Consider the following 14,675-nt stretch of genomic DNA (forward strand, 5'->3'; position numbering starts at 1 on the left):
TCACCTGCCCGCCCCGCCCACTGCAGCGCCGCGCCGCCGCCGGCCCCGCTCCCTCCGCGGCGTTGACGGGCGGAAGTGGTAGCGAATGGGCGCGGCCGGCGGCCTGGAGGGGGCGGGGCGCGCGCTGACGTCAGCGGGGGGCGGGGCCTACGGTGCAGGTGGAGGCAGCGCGGTGCGGAGTGGAGCGGCGCCGGCCCGGGTGAGTGGTGGGGGTTGGGGGGGGCTCGGGGACCCCCGGGGTGGGGGGCTCTGGAGGACCTCTGGTGGGGTCAGGCTGGGGTGGGGGGTTATAGGAGGATTTGGGGTGCTCTGGGGTCACGTGGGGAGGTCAGGCTGGTTATGGGGTGGGGGGGGTTATGAGGAGCCGTGGAGTGCTCTGGGGTGGGAGGGGGGTCCTTGATAGGGTCAGGCTGGGTGTGGGGTGACCTGGGGCTTGGGGAGCCAGGGAGACCCACAGAGGTCAAGTGAGATGTGAGGTGCTGTGGGGTTTGGGGGGGTCGGGCTTTGGGACCTTCAGTGAGTGAGGTGTGGGTAGGGGGGGTTGTGGGGAGATGTGGGGTGTCTTCGGGCTTGGGGAGACCAGGGAGGCACCACAGCGGGGTCAGGCAGTGTATAGGGCAGAAGGGACAATGTGGGCTGCTCTGGAGTGGGGGGGCTGCCAGTGGGGTCCGGCTGGGTGTGGGGGGAATGGGGTGCACTGGGGCTATAGCAGTGGGGCTGGGAGGTGCGTGGGGCTGAAGGGGAGGGGATGGCGTGCTCTGAGGGGCAGCGGGGGGGGCCCACAGCTGGCTCGGTCTGGGGAGGTGTGGGGCGCGGGGCCCTGCCCCACGGGGGATGCCCCCGCCCCGGGCTGGGCTGTTTTCCCCCCATAGCGTTGTTCCCGCTGGTGCAGCGGAGGGGAGGGGAATGGGTGGGTGCAGCCTCGGGGAGCCGGGTCCCCTCCCCGCACCCCGCGCTCCCGGCGGCAGCACCCGTCGTCCCTCCCTGGGAGGCGGCGGCAGCTCCCGCGTTGGCATCTGGGTCGGGCTCTGATTTCCCGGAGGTGTTCGGTGCTGGCTGGGGCTGTGCCGGAGCCCCAGCCTGCTCAGCCCGCGGCTTCGGGGCGGCCGCGCTCTTTCCCCTCTCTCCAAGAAGCCGTCCGCGCCCGCCGAGACTGTTCCCGAAGCCGCCGGCGGCTGAGCTGCAGAGTCCCGGGAGCCTCCTCCTCCCATCGATACCTGTGCCAGCGCGGATCGATGCCGCGCTCATCCAGCACCGCTAAACCCTCTCCGTCAACTTTCTGCGTCGTTCCTCCTGTGCGGCTGCGGGGATTTATCTCGCCACATCCCCTTTTAGACGGGGGGTGCTTTGCGCTGATGTTGCAACCAGAGGAGTGTGCAGCGGGACTCAGTGGCCGCGGCGGTTCCTGCAATCTCTTCCCTTCCTGAATTTCGCCTTCCTGCAGCTGTTGCGGGACGAGGGGTCGGTGAACCTGCTCTCTAGTGTGTGCCATGGGCTACACCGGGGGCTTCTGCCTTCCCCGCTTCCCGGTGGGCTTGGCAGGTGCCACGGGGTGCGAGCCGCTGGCCGGAGTCGCAGGGCACAGCGGCTATCTTTAGGGCTGTGTTGCAATGGAGGGGTGTGCCTTGGCTTGGCGCTGCCAGCAGCCGCCCCCTCGCCCGAGGATTGATTTACACCGAGGCTCCCGCATGGGAAAAATCAACATTTGCTCTGTGGTTGGCGGGAGTGGGTGTTGACTCCAGCCCCACAGCGGACCCCTAGGGTCGGGCGGTGCTGGCAGCCGCATGCAGCGGGGTCGCTGCCAAGGCTGCTGGCCGGTGCCGCCAGCTCGGGCGGGCAGGGGCTGACATCGGGCGACGCACGCTCTACATGAGGTCGGGCTGCGCAAACGCGTGCGGGGCTGCGGCTTGGCGTGAGGTGCGCCGACGGGCCCCCCAGCACCCTCACCTGTGCTCTGCCACTGCCTGGCAGCGGGACTGGGTGAGCCGGAGCAAACGGCCAGGGATGGGGAAGGCTGGCAGTGCGAGGAAATCTCTGCAGCCCCGTGGGAGAGGGGCCACCTTGGGGTGCGGGAGCAAGTTAGGTTCCTGAAGGTGCGCCCCAAAATGGTCTCCATCCCTCTGCTGCTCCCTTCCTAAGGCATTATCGAAGGCACGGACATGGCTCCGGGAGAGCCGGGGTCAGGGCTGCCAGCACGCTCCCCTCCGCGTCCTCTTTCTGCCAGAGTAACCCGGTTAGTCCGTGGGAGTAACTTGCACCCACGCCAGGGCTTCGGGTGATGCGGGACTGAGGTTCCCTGTTCAGCTTAAACCTTCCTCTGCAGCTGTCGCCCTGCTCATGTTAAATGTGCCTGTGGGTGATGCAGATATGCCGTGCCTGTCCCCGAAAGGAGGCAGCCAAAACTTGGGGAGCAGTTTGTGTCCCCCCGGGTGCACAGCCACAGCACGGCTCCTCTCGGAGCGCCGGGGCGTGTGTAGACGCGGGTTTCCCCCAGCTCATTGCAGCACTGGTAGCCCCTCCTGTTTCTCACCCAAAGAGGGGCACGTGCCGCTTCTGCATGTCGTGATGGTAACAGCGAGTCAGCGGCAGCAAAAAGTTCCTCCGTGCATCCAACTGCTTCCCTGTGGTCGTGCTCAAGCTGTTTTGCGGGCGGCGGGAGCCTCCCCCGTCCCTTTGCTTGGCTTTGCCTTGCGCTTAAGAGAAACTTCAGGCCTTCTCGAGAGGGTTTGAAACCCTGCCGAGGAGAGAAAGTGCCTTCTCATCCGCGGCGGTGCTGCTCTGACGAGGCTCTCTCCTCCCGGCGCGCAGCCTGGCAGCTGCCTGAATTGCCTACAGCCGCATCTCTCTGCACCGCGCGTACCCCCTGGGCCGGCGTGGTCCTTTCAGAGCTACCGGTGGGTGAAGATCACTCGGAGGGTAAGCAAAATATCAGCCTTTCTCCGAGCAAGGGGCTCTGAAGATACGTCACTAATTTAATATATAACAAAGCTTTTTCTGAGCTCCATCCGCAGCCGTTCCCCGGGGAGGAAAGCAGGCTGCGGACAGTCCCTACCCCAAAGGGCAGATACTGTCCTTTCTGTCCTGAGCAGCGCTTTACCTTTGTGCATGTTCCCAGCTGTGGGAGGAGGCTCAAGGTCGTGGTGGCTGGAAGTTTGGGGTCAAAAATGGCTCTTGGCCACACTGGATGCTGTGGGTTGGAGGTGTGGGAGCTGTCTGAGGTGTGATTCGGGTGGGGGAGATGGACTCACCCACCATCAGGCTGGAGGTTTCTCTTTGTGTGAGCTGCTCAGGAAGGATTTGGATATTTTGGTTGCCCCTTTTATGCATATTTTTTTCTTCACGTAGTCATTTGTGTGAGGCTCTGAGTCAGGCTTCATGGGGAGATGCTGCAGCCGGTGCTTCACCTGGGTGTGGGCAGGCAGCCGGCGCCTGGGGGTGACCCCTCTGAGCAGTCTTGTATGCTGGACGCCCCGCCGAGGCCGTGGTGGTTCGGTTCGTGGCTCTCAGGGTCCCTTACGGCGTGAGCACCGGGGCTGTGCCGTGCGGTGCTGTCCCTGGCCAGGCTGGAGGGGGTCAGCCAGGGTGGGCTCGGTGGGCTGCGTGCCCCGGGGCTGGCGGGGTCCCTCCGAGGCAGCCGGCCCGTCTGCCTGCTTCTCCCCACTAGAGGCTGCTGATGAACAGAGCATTTTTCTCTCCCTGGCTCTGACGGAGCAGCAGGGTCTTGAATTTGCAAGGCTGAGCATCCTGGCCTGAGCTTTTCCTGCTGATTCACCCTGGAGGCAGCAGCGGGCTTCCCCCAGCAGCGGCCGGGTTCAGGGGGCACATCTGCTCCCCTGCCAGGCCCACAATAGATCTCCCCACTTCATTAGGTCTTAATTAGGCAAATGCACCAGGACCATGTGTGAGGCCATTGCCAAGGGACACGGATCATGAGTGGAGCCGGGTCTGGGGGTGCCGGCTCCTGTCCCGCCTGCCTTGGGGGTGCCAACGGGGTTTTTCCAGCTGGGCTCTGAATGCAGAATGAGTTCAGCCTCTCATATTGTTTTCCTGGAGGATGTGTGCGCAGCGATAACCGCCTCACTCCTCTGGCGTATCCCAACTGGCAGAAAAGCCAAGGATTAGTGAAGCGACGGAAGGGATGCTTCACTGCTGGGCATCGCCGTGACGGCACGGTAAAGCTGCCGTGTAGACACAAAGGAGACTCTTCTTCCAGGGCAGCTGGTTTAGAACCTAACGCCTGGGCAGGATGGTAGTCTGGAAAGCAACCACAGACCCTGGGAAGATGATTAATCACATAACAATTAGCTGCCACATGGTAATAGCTGCAGTGGAAGGTGCCTGGGAAGGAATCTGTGGTGTTGCACAAGACCCGGCCGCCTTTGCTAGGTACAGGCACTGCTGGGAGGGCAGCGTGGTGCCAGCTGGCTCCGGCACCGAGCAGGCACCGCGGCTTCCCCGACAATGGCAGAGCGGCGCTTTACATAATCTGGGACTTGCAAAACAAGCTTGAAGGTCTGGAAAATCCTCCTGCTATTGTTGGTGCTCAAAGTTTGCCGAATTTCCTGGTTCGATCTGCGGGTCTGTTTTTTGTTTAGGGACCGCAATGGGGAAAAATGTGCTTTGCACAGAGAAAAGGGCGTTTGTGGCGTTTAATCCATGCCTGCTCCTTAGACGAAACTATTTTTGTGGTTCACAAGAGGTTTTGAGCAGCTGCTCACAGCTTTATAGGGCTGCGGAGGACTCTTCATCTATCCAATTAGCATGGTTTGTCTCCAGTCCCCTCCTCATGTCCCCTGAGAAAATCCTGGAATATCAGATGTGCAGGCACGGGGCGCTGTGGGCAGTGCACACGCAGGCACCATCTGGGCTCCTGGCCCAGGGGTCTGCTCAGGGGCAGAGAACACTGGGTCAAACTGGCTTTATGTTGTCTGAGCATCGTGCGAGGCAGACCCTGCTGCCCTGGGAAGGCTCAAAAGCTGCCTCTCACTTGCGCATTTTAGGAGGAGAGGCTGGAAGGGAGCCTGGGTTGTCTTATTTTGCTGTGCCTCTTAGCTAGAGTTTGCTGCTGCTTCCTGCAGCTTTGTGATTTGAAGGCAGCTGGGAAATGCATCTGGGAGGATGCTGAGGCTGTCGGAACCACCCTGGGCCCACACCGGCCTGTGGACGCAGTGTGTTGCCTGGCCCGTCAGAAGTGTTTTGGGGTGTAGGGCCTGCCCTTGCTCCTCCATACGCACACACCAAAACCTTTTGGCAGCACAACTAAAGCCACTGACGCCCTGTGTGCTATTCGATTAAATGAATGAATACCTGTTAAAGTGTTTTTCACTCCTGCTCATAATAGGTGACTAAGAAACCTGCCTTTTCCTGCCATTCCTGGGAAAGCCTGATTTGGTAGCAAGGAAGGAGGTTAAGTTCTTGCTGGTTCACTTGATGTGAGGCAAGTTTTGGCACCCTGGGAAGCAGCAAAAAAGGAGGAGGAACCCTGGCCTGACGGCACAAATGCATCCTCTTAATTGAAGTGGCTTTGAGCTCCTTTCATGTAGGTAATTACATCTGGTCACGGTTGGCCTGGGCTGGATTTGAGCAAGGGGCTGTGAGGCCTAATGTGTGCTGGGAGTCTTTGGAGTGACCAAGCTCTGACCGCAGCGGTGTTAAAGCAATCTTGTAGGTGTCGCAAACAAGCCAGCGCAGCGCAGCGATGGGGTGGGAGATGCAGGGAAGCTGTGAGCTTGCTTACAGCCTGGAGAGCCCAGTGCCAGTGATGAGCTCTGCTCAGCATTGGTGGGAGCTGGGGTGGACTGATGTCTTGAAGCATCATTGTAGCCAGGGCATTACCGCAGCTGAAGCGTTACAGCGTTTATCATGCCGTACATGACCTCTGTGAGCTGATCCCTGCTTGGTTGCTGTCCCTGATTGCAGCAATGGTTTAGCTGCTTGCCAGGCAGCACCAACCTTTAAGGGCTTGTATTTCTGTATCTGCTCTCTAAAAACCCTTGGAGATGTTTGTGGGCACTTCAGAACTCAAGGGGAGCTCTTTCTCTGCATTGAGGGTCGTATCAAACATGAATGGCACCGGGTGGCCTCCCTGCATCTGCGGAACTCAAGCGCTGAGCACGGGAGCGATGGAGGGCAGATGCTGGGCCGGCCCTGCGCCATGTTGGGCTCTAATGTGACTTTCTCCGTCTGCGTTGACGTTGTGCTGGGGGGGCCCATGTCTGAGGTGGAGGTGAACCTCTCCCGTATGGTCGGGATTGGCCTCAGCCACCGCGGGCTCACAGATGGGGTCAGCGCTGCTCGGGGATTTCCTTGGATGCGGAGTGGAGGCTCTTCATAGCAAACATGGTCATCTGTATCATTGCATAGCTTGAAACCTGTCCCTTAAAAGTACCGACTGGCAGCTGGGGTGTGAGCGAGCGAGAGGAGTCCACTCACTTCAGAACTTTTTTTCTCTGGTTTTGAATAAAAATGAAATATGGTTTAAACCTATTGCTGGTGATGCGCTCGTGGGTTTGGGGTGCAGTTCCTCCCTGGGAGGCAGCCTGGAGAAAGCCCTGCTTTTCTCAGGAAGGTCACTCGGCCCCGTGTGGTGGTCGGATCGTTCCCGGTGTGCTGTGTCAGTTGCTGTGCCTCGGCCGAGCGCCAAGACTTCAGCCTTCTAGGAAAGGCAGCGGGAGCCGGTGTGGGTTTCCCTTGCTGCCTGCTGCCAGCCCAGGGGTGCCTCGCAAGCGGCAGTCGGAGGTGTTGGGGAAGCATCTGGAGTTGCGGATGGCTTGTGCTGGGGTTACAATGCTGTTTGATCCATCTGAGCTGCCTTTTGGTGGGAATACACAAGATATCCGAGCACAGAATTGATCCGTGCTGCTGGCCAGGCTTTTCCCTGGTGCTGCTGTAGCAAGAGGCAAACGTGGTTACGGCAACTGCCTGGCTCTGGCAGTTTGCATCTTGCCTCCCCTACAAACTGCCTTCAAACTTCCTGGCCCCTGTTCAGGTTGATACAAGGCTGTTATCGGAGCTCAGCAAACCATGATGATCACATCCGAGCGCTGTACCTCAAACCACCTGGCAGCTCTGGGGCTGGATGAAGAAGCTCATTTGCATGGGGTGGTTAATTCTCTGTATGTTTTAATCTCTGTGACCATCTGTGTTCTTGCCTGCACTGGGGAGTCGGGAGCTCTTGGGATTTATTCCAGGAGGTGAACATGGAGGGGACTGCTTATTCTGTGTCTGCCAAAAACTGCCCGGGGTCAAAGCAGGACAGCCTCATTAACTCTGGGAACACTTGCTCCTGCATCTTCAGGCAAGGAGGCCTTGACGATGTGTCAGCTCTGTCCTGGAGGCACATCCCGAAAAGCTGCAGGGAGAGGGCAGGGGCAGAAGGCACTTATTGAAAATGGGGACCTCTGTGAATGCTTTCCAGCATACAGACCCAAACATCGGGGGTCTGTGATGGGCTCGGCTGGTGCCCTGCAGGGCTGAGGTCCCTCCAGGGAAGGCTGCGTTGGTCTGGGGGGAGGTAGTGTGCTAAAGCATCTCCTGGCCACCCTAAAAGCCCTGCCTCAAGCTGTGGCAGCCTCTGGGGTATGACCCTGCCCCACTAGCAGCTGCTCTAGTCTCTGCCCTGGTGAAAATCTAAGCTGGAGCTTAGATTTGAGCTTCAGAAGCTGCTGATAAGACTGGGGTGCTCACAGACAGCACCAAAATCAGGGGACCACTGCCTAATAGGTGGGCTGCAGTAGCATCTCCAGAGTGAGCTGTGCAGGCTGCTGTTGGCCAAGAGAAGATTTTTTACAAGCAATGGCTGAAGTCTTCCTTGTTTTGCATGCTCAGGTTCGCAGCCTGAGGCTCTGCAGCTCATTGCAAGAGCCCCAACCAGGATCCCGCGGACCACGGGCTCTGCACGTGGCACAGGGAAAGGTGGCGCTTGCTGCGGGCTCTGTCAAGGAACACCTGTCCCGTGGGGCAGGACGGCCCTGCTGAGGCTGCCGCTGACATCCGAACCCAGAGGGAACAATCCCTGCCCTGTAATTAGGCTTCCTTCTGCTCCTGCTCACCTTATTGATGAGTAGTCTAACGGATGTGCTCCTTGCAGCCACAGTGCTCTGGATCCTCTGTGTGGCTCAGGAGCTGGAGGTGGCTTTCCAAGAGAGCCACCTGCAAAGGGCAAACCCAGATCTCTGTCCCTGTCTCACTGGGGTGAAGCTCCTCGGCTGGGAAACTTTGATTTTAAGGGCTTTTCCCTGACTGCAGCTTACTAGACTGCACCCTGCGTGCTGTAAATTCGTCTGCCAATGTATGCCCACTGTCTTAAGTGAGGAAAACCCTTCCTGCTGTTCATGCTGGCAGGGCCAGGTGAGATGGAGGTGTTTTCCCAGCCTTCGGTTGAAGGACAAGGCAGCCTTTTGAAAGGTGAGCTGCTCTTCACCTACTTGCACTTCAAACCAACCAGCGCTCCACCTGAATCCTCTCCTGGTTCAGCAGTTTGGGGTTTCAGTCTCTATCGAGACTGTCAGCATCGCTGTGCATCCTGGAGGATGGGCGCGGGCTCGTGCCTGTCTCTCCAGCGCGGCAGGATGGCTGTAGAGGAGGTGCGCAGTCCTGTGCCCGGTGCAGTGCTCGAGCGCGCGTTTGTGCAGAGCAGGACCCTTGGTGGGGCGGTGACGTGGGCTGAGGATCTGGCTGGATTTCGGCACCCTGCCCGGGCGCCGGCGTGTGCCCGCTGGAGCACGCAGCCGGCCTTGCTGCGGCCGAGACCACCACTGCTCTCTTGAATCTCGCCATTTAGTTAATGATCCTTTTGTTGGGAGGATTAGGGTTTAGAGGCGTCTGGCAGAGTGTTAATTAAATTAAGTCTATGGGTGTTTTGTGGAGTTTTTAAAGCCCACTAGAGGGCTCAGTTGGAGCCCTGTGGAGCTGGGGCTGGAGGAGCTGGGCCGTGTCCATCCCCTGCAGAAGTTTGCATGAGAAGTTATGTAAGGCCAGAGGAGCCGGACCGACGCAGAAGCGCACGGGGCCGGGCTGCAGCCTCCGTGCCGGCGCTCGCCGCTTCTCCAGCCCGGCTTTGCCCGGGGCTCGGCAGTGCCTGACCCGTGCCGTGCCTCCCCAGGCACCGGCCGGGGCTCTGGAGGCTCTGTTTGCTGTCGCTGGAGGCTGGCAGGCACGGGACGCCTGCGTCACCGCTCGTTGTGTTATCAGCATTAAGTAATGTTGGTCTAATTTTTTTTTTTGTTGGTTTTTTTTCCTTCCCCACTTCGTGTTTACATTTCTAAGAAGTGGCTCAACGTGAACGTCCGGTTTCACCTTCAGTTCGGGGAAGAGTCAGACACCAAAGTTCGCTTACGTGAACTCTGTTGCAGCGCTCGTGTAAAATACAAGTGTGAGCACTTGGCTTTGCGGCTGGAGGGATTTTTCTGGTGGGTGCGTGGGGTTTTTCATTATTAGCTGGAACTGCTTTTTAACCAGTGCCTCTTCTCCTTTCTCTTCTATACGCTGCCCCGTGATGGATTTTTGGTGCCTTGCCTGCGTGGTTTGCCTGGCATCTCATCTCTGGGTAAGTACCTGCTTTGTTAGATCTTTGAGGGGAAAGAGCTGAAATGAATCACTTGGACTTAAATGATGAACTGACCTGTTTATTCTGTCTTAAACCCTGGAGCATTGATTATTACCAAACAGTGGGATTTATCTCGTGTGTGTGTGTGTGAGGATTTTTGAATATTGAAAAGCACTTCATATAGCAATTTCCAGGCCAAGTTAATAACATGAAAAGTCCCCCAGCAGTAGTTTCTCTTGCCTTTTCTTGCTTTTCTGTGGAGCGCTGACCCGGCGATAAAAACACACTGAGTGCCAGCAAGTGAGCAAATGGAAGTGAAAATGTTTTTGGTAGTGGAAAGCAACGCTTTGTTTCTCCCCAGATGCCTCCTGGCAGCTGTTGATGGTAAATCAGTGCTGTGGTTGTGTAAGGGACTCTCTGAAGGCTGGAGCGCAGTGCTGGGCTGGCTTCCCCTTTGCAAACCTGCAGATACGCGGTGCATCGCTGGGCACGGAGAGGAGCCAGAGGCCCTTCTGGCAGGAGAGGAGGAGAAATGCCTGTCGAGCTTGGAGGAGTGCAGCAGGCACTGATGTTTCCAGCTTGCATTCATGGAGATCCTGCTTTGCACAGAGGGAAGGTCCTGGTGGGGTGGATCCTCATGGTTTCCCAGCAGAGGTTTGGTGCCTGCACCTCAGCCTGGCTGTGAGGTGCTGTTTGCACCTCTTAAAGTAAGGTGTGTGCGCTCAGGGTGGAGGAAGGAAAGGGGCCTCTGCTTGGTAAAGCTGGTTCTCTGGATGCAGTGGTGCCTTTGCATTGAGGTTGCTGTCTCTGGAAACTTCAGAAGTCTTTAATTGACTTTTTTTCTTTTCAAATCTAAAGTATCCTCCTGCTAAGCTTTCCCCTTTCCTGTCCATTACTCCCTTTCCCCAGTAACAGCTTCTTCTCTCCCAGTAACGGGAAGGACTGAGCGTATTTAGAGCAGCTCTGCTCCGTGCCCAAGTGCTTGATGTGCTGCCAGTCACTGATGAAAGACTTGAAGGGAAAGCAGAGGAAGGTGCTGGAAACAGATTGCTTTATTCTTAAACTCAGCATTATTATACGATGCCTCACAGGGGAGATGAATCAAATCTAAGCATAAACCTGTTGTTCTTACACAGAAGTAAGTGAAGCACTATATTTGGAAGCTGAGCAGCTGTCTCCTGTTCTCAATGAGCTGTGCTTTGCTACCAAGCCTCTAAAAGAAGGATCATTAATTAACTAGAGAACCTGCCTTGATCAGAGGTGCCGAGCTCCCATCCCCAGCAAACGCCCACCAGTCATTTGAACGCAGAATAGAGCTCCTCCGCACCGAAGGTGTAGCTGCAAGAAGTGCAGGCTGGCAGCATGCTGGCTGGGAGGTCATGTTTGGAGCCAGCTGCAAGTGCTTACTCGTGTGACTTGGAGTGGGTTGGCGAGAGGCGTGCCTCTGCCAGCACAGCGGCTGTAGCTGTGCCAGTGTGTCCTGGACCAGGTGAGCGGCAGCAAGGTCTTCCTCCTTCGTGCTTGAGCAGGCCTTCAGGACACAGTCACCGTTCTGGTTATCGCTGGGTGACAAGTCTCTGGTCAAGGGTGAGTTTCGTCCTTGAGAAGGCTGGTAAGCCCAACAACCCCTGGTTTGCTCTCCCCAGAGCAGTCCCACTGCGACTTTTGTCTGTGTGGGGAGTCTGTTGGCTTTCACATACCGCCCAGAGAGTAAAGAATTGCATTTCAATGGTCCTGCTTGTTATAGGCCTTTGGGGTTTTGACCCCGGTACAAGACGAAATTTGTTGCTTGCTGAATACTTGGTATTAATCTTGGTCAGCAAACAAGAAAGCTAAGTGGTACCTTGTTAGCGATGGCAAAGATAAAGGTTGTATGGTACAGTTTCACTGGATCAGGGACAGCCCTGACCTTCACCCAGCAAAGAAATTGGCAGGCTCAGGTTGCCTTTCCATCTTTAAGCCTGGCTTATCTCTTAGGTAAACATAAAATGCATGGGAGCTGTAGTAAGTGAACCTCCTCTCCTGGCCTGGTAAGAGTGTTGGGCATCAGTCCTAAAAGTAACACAGCAGCAGCTTCCACAAAAGGATGTGCTGGAAGGAGCTGGAGGGCAGAAGCCGTTGAAGAAAAATGCTGAAGATGCAAGTGCAGCAAGAGGAGCCTATGACGTTTGAGGCTGTGCTCTTGACCTTCAAGCTAAGATTCACATATGTTGCCATTATTTGAAGCCTGTCAAGAAATCCGAAGTGAGGTCATGGGCGCTGGCTGGAAAATGTTCAGAGCTGTCTTTGAGGCAAAGGAGGGGGTAAAGCACAGCGTGTCCGCTAACGGGCTGCTGCTGGGCTTGCTCTGTCCGTACATTGGCATTGGTGATGCTGGGAACCACATGTTGTAATCTTAAAGTTTACCTGTCACGAAATTGTTTCTTTCTATCCCTTAATTCGTGGGTCTCCTATAGAAGGGCGTTGCTTCGTGAAGCAATTGAATGGCAGTTGTGTTGTCACCTGGGCCTCACCTTAGTTTTTATTCACACATAGCTCAAAGAGGAAGAGCAAATAAGGTCTGCTTTTCCACCTTTCAGTGATATTTTCTGCTTTGAACCTCTCCTGGCAATGTGGTAGCAGGGTATCTCTTTCATTTGTCCCACCCCTTCAGAAGAGACCATCAGAATCCAATGCGGTGTCAAGTTCTAGGGCTGGCTTAGCTCAGCGGTTTCACTCGGTGCTTTGTAAGGCAGTGAAATAGTTCTCATTGTGGTGTTTAGAGTAGCAGTGCTGCCTTCTGAATTACCATCTAATTAAATGAAAGCAAAAACTCAAAAGCAAGTGAGCTTTCTGTATCTCTCGTTGCATAAGAAAAGCTGTTTTAGTTGACCTAAAAACCAACATTGAAAACCAGGCTAAACAGAGATGCTTTCCTCCTAGCTCTGCCGGCAGTTTGTAGCAGTTGCTACTGTTCTTGGAGAGCCATTCATGCGGTGGCAGCTGCAAGCCCTCTTCAAAACAGTTACTCCTTTGAGACTTGCTTCCCTTTTGCTTGATGGTTGGAGGAACCCTGCTGTGGAGGCAAATAATTAGAAATAAAAGATGGCAGCTTAATGATTATTAGCTTCTTTCTGATGCAGTCTGTGGTGAGAGCTGAATGCAGGGGTGAGATCTGGCTAGCGTGCATCTCAAAGCTGTTGCTGCGTCTCTTGCTCGAAAGATTTACCGCGTACACCATGTTGACTTGCAGCCTCTGTGGGCCTGCAGAACCCACTGAACTAACAGTTATATTATTTATTTCAGGAACAAACCTTTTTCAGGGAGAACAACTCTTAGCAGTTAACTGTCACAATGGCAACAGTTCAGATGAAGCATGCTTCCTGCCCTCTCCTCCCCGTCTCTCCATCCATACCCACAGCTTTCCTCAACAACTCCTGATTTCCCCCTCTCTCCCCTCCTCCAGTACTTGGGTTCTGCCTATAAATCTGAGCCGCTTTGGATTTTCTTTATAGAATGAGCATGGAAAGAGATGACCTTAAATAAAGCCTCAAAATGCCTTATTTTGTAAAGCTCCAGAAGAACCAGCAGCAATGTGATGCTATCCTCTGGGATTTCTTCCTATTGATATTAATCTTTTTGAAGCTGGTATCCATGACTGCCAGTTTCAAAGGTTAATATACCGTATTTCAAACAAGCTGAGAAGTCTTTTTTATTTATTTGTGATATGTAAATGTGCACCAGTTAATCATTGCGCACCTGCAGACATGCTTCTCTCGGCAGACTTTGGCTGTGGGATCCTCTGTAGAAGGGATGTGGGGTGACAAGTCTGATCCAGTTGGTAGCTGAAGACAAACCCTGCAAGGTCCAAGGAGATAGCAGGCAGGTGGTGCGGAGCTTCAACTCTTATTTCTGGAAGAAATAAGGTAGCCCGTGCTCTGTTTAGAAGCTGTATTTGCTCTCTGTAGCTAAAGCCTTAATTAAATAGGTGTTAGGTCTTGCCAGGTGTCCCTCACTGATGCGCAGGCCTGGCCTGCGATAACAAACTGCTGTCAGTTGTCTAGTGCTGGGTTCACAGCTTGGGTGAATTTGCTGCCTGGCCTTTGGATTACAAGTGATGCGTTAGTACGGACTAGAGGGCTCTGCCAAGTACGTAGCTCTGGCTTACTGCTGGGGACACATTGGTCCTACACAAATCCTGATCTTGAAACTTTCCTTCCCAGAACCGAAGAGCTCTGGGTCTTTTGAGGCCGAGGGAGCGCTATCTTTGGCCAGACTGGGAGCATAATAAGAGTACGGAGTCAAATCTGCGCTTGAGCAGCCCCTTATGAAAGCTTCACCTAACCGGTGCCTTTCTGGGGAGAAGCTGCAGCTCAAAAACTACCTTCCTGGTGTTATTTAAATAGACCAGAACCTCTCCTCGCTGCGGTTTGACTTCTCATCCATGCAAGGAGTAAAGCAGCCACTGACATCCTTTGTTTGTGGCATGGCTCTTCTGCCTCCCTGCCGTAGCACTGGTCCCTAGGTGGCACTAACTGTTATTTTTGGGTTTATTTCAACAAAGGCTGCATAGCTGAGCTTGTCCCCTGCTGAAGTGACAGCTGCGTCTCTGGCCAAGCTGGCTCTTCTTGTTTGGTTTAGGAGGTTGGCGCAAGGGCTTGAACTTCTTCCTGCTGCCCAAACATAGAGGTTTCCAGCAGCGTCTCCTGGAATTTATTAACAAGGGGCAGGGAGTCGAGCACTCCCTGTGAGCAGCACGCTCCTCTATTTTTAGTCGTGTTTTTGCTAAGACTGCTAGGGAATGAAAAACTGGTAAATGCTTGAAATGAGGGAGAGCTCCTGACCTGATGGAGGTCAGCATGCCACTGGGCCGGCTGTGTCTCTTGCAACAGCTCTTCTCATGGTTCAGTCCATTTCTTCTTGGAGCTCAGGCTCGTGCCACACGGATTCTCCCTTTTCCTGAGCCTGCGCTGCTTGTGTTCACAGCACTGCCTGTAGTGTTCTCCATCTATTCTCCAGGCTTTTTAAAATCACCGTCTAGATCCTTTAAGTGCAGCCACTTGTATGTTTAATACTTCCTGCCCATACTTAGGGGAAAAAGTATTTCTCTCTCAGTGTAGAAACAGTCACCGTATGAAAACTTGATCCT

At 55.2% G+C, this 14,675-nt stretch overlaps 1 protein-coding gene across 2 annotated transcripts in view; it reads left to right on the forward strand.

Moving 5' to 3' along the window:
* The first annotated feature begins 73 nt into the window (after positions 1–73).
* EPB41 (erythrocyte membrane protein band 4.1) overlaps positions 74–14,675 on the forward strand; it is a 95,799-nt gene continuing 81,197 nt past the window's right edge. Inside the window, exon 1 of one of the 2 annotated variants that reach the window (XM_064471679.1) lies at positions 74–199. The gene's annotated coding sequence lies outside the window, so the exon portion shown is untranslated. Of the gene's footprint in view, positions 200–9,419; positions 9,548–14,675 lie in introns of those variants that run through there. The other variant, XM_064471653.1, reaches the window with a different exon arrangement.

Source organism: Phalacrocorax carbo, chromosome 22 (genome assembly GCF_963921805.1).
Source record: "Phalacrocorax carbo chromosome 22, bPhaCar2.1, whole genome shotgun sequence".
NCBI classification, from domain to species: Eukaryota; Metazoa; Chordata; class Aves; order Suliformes; family Phalacrocoracidae; genus Phalacrocorax; species Phalacrocorax carbo.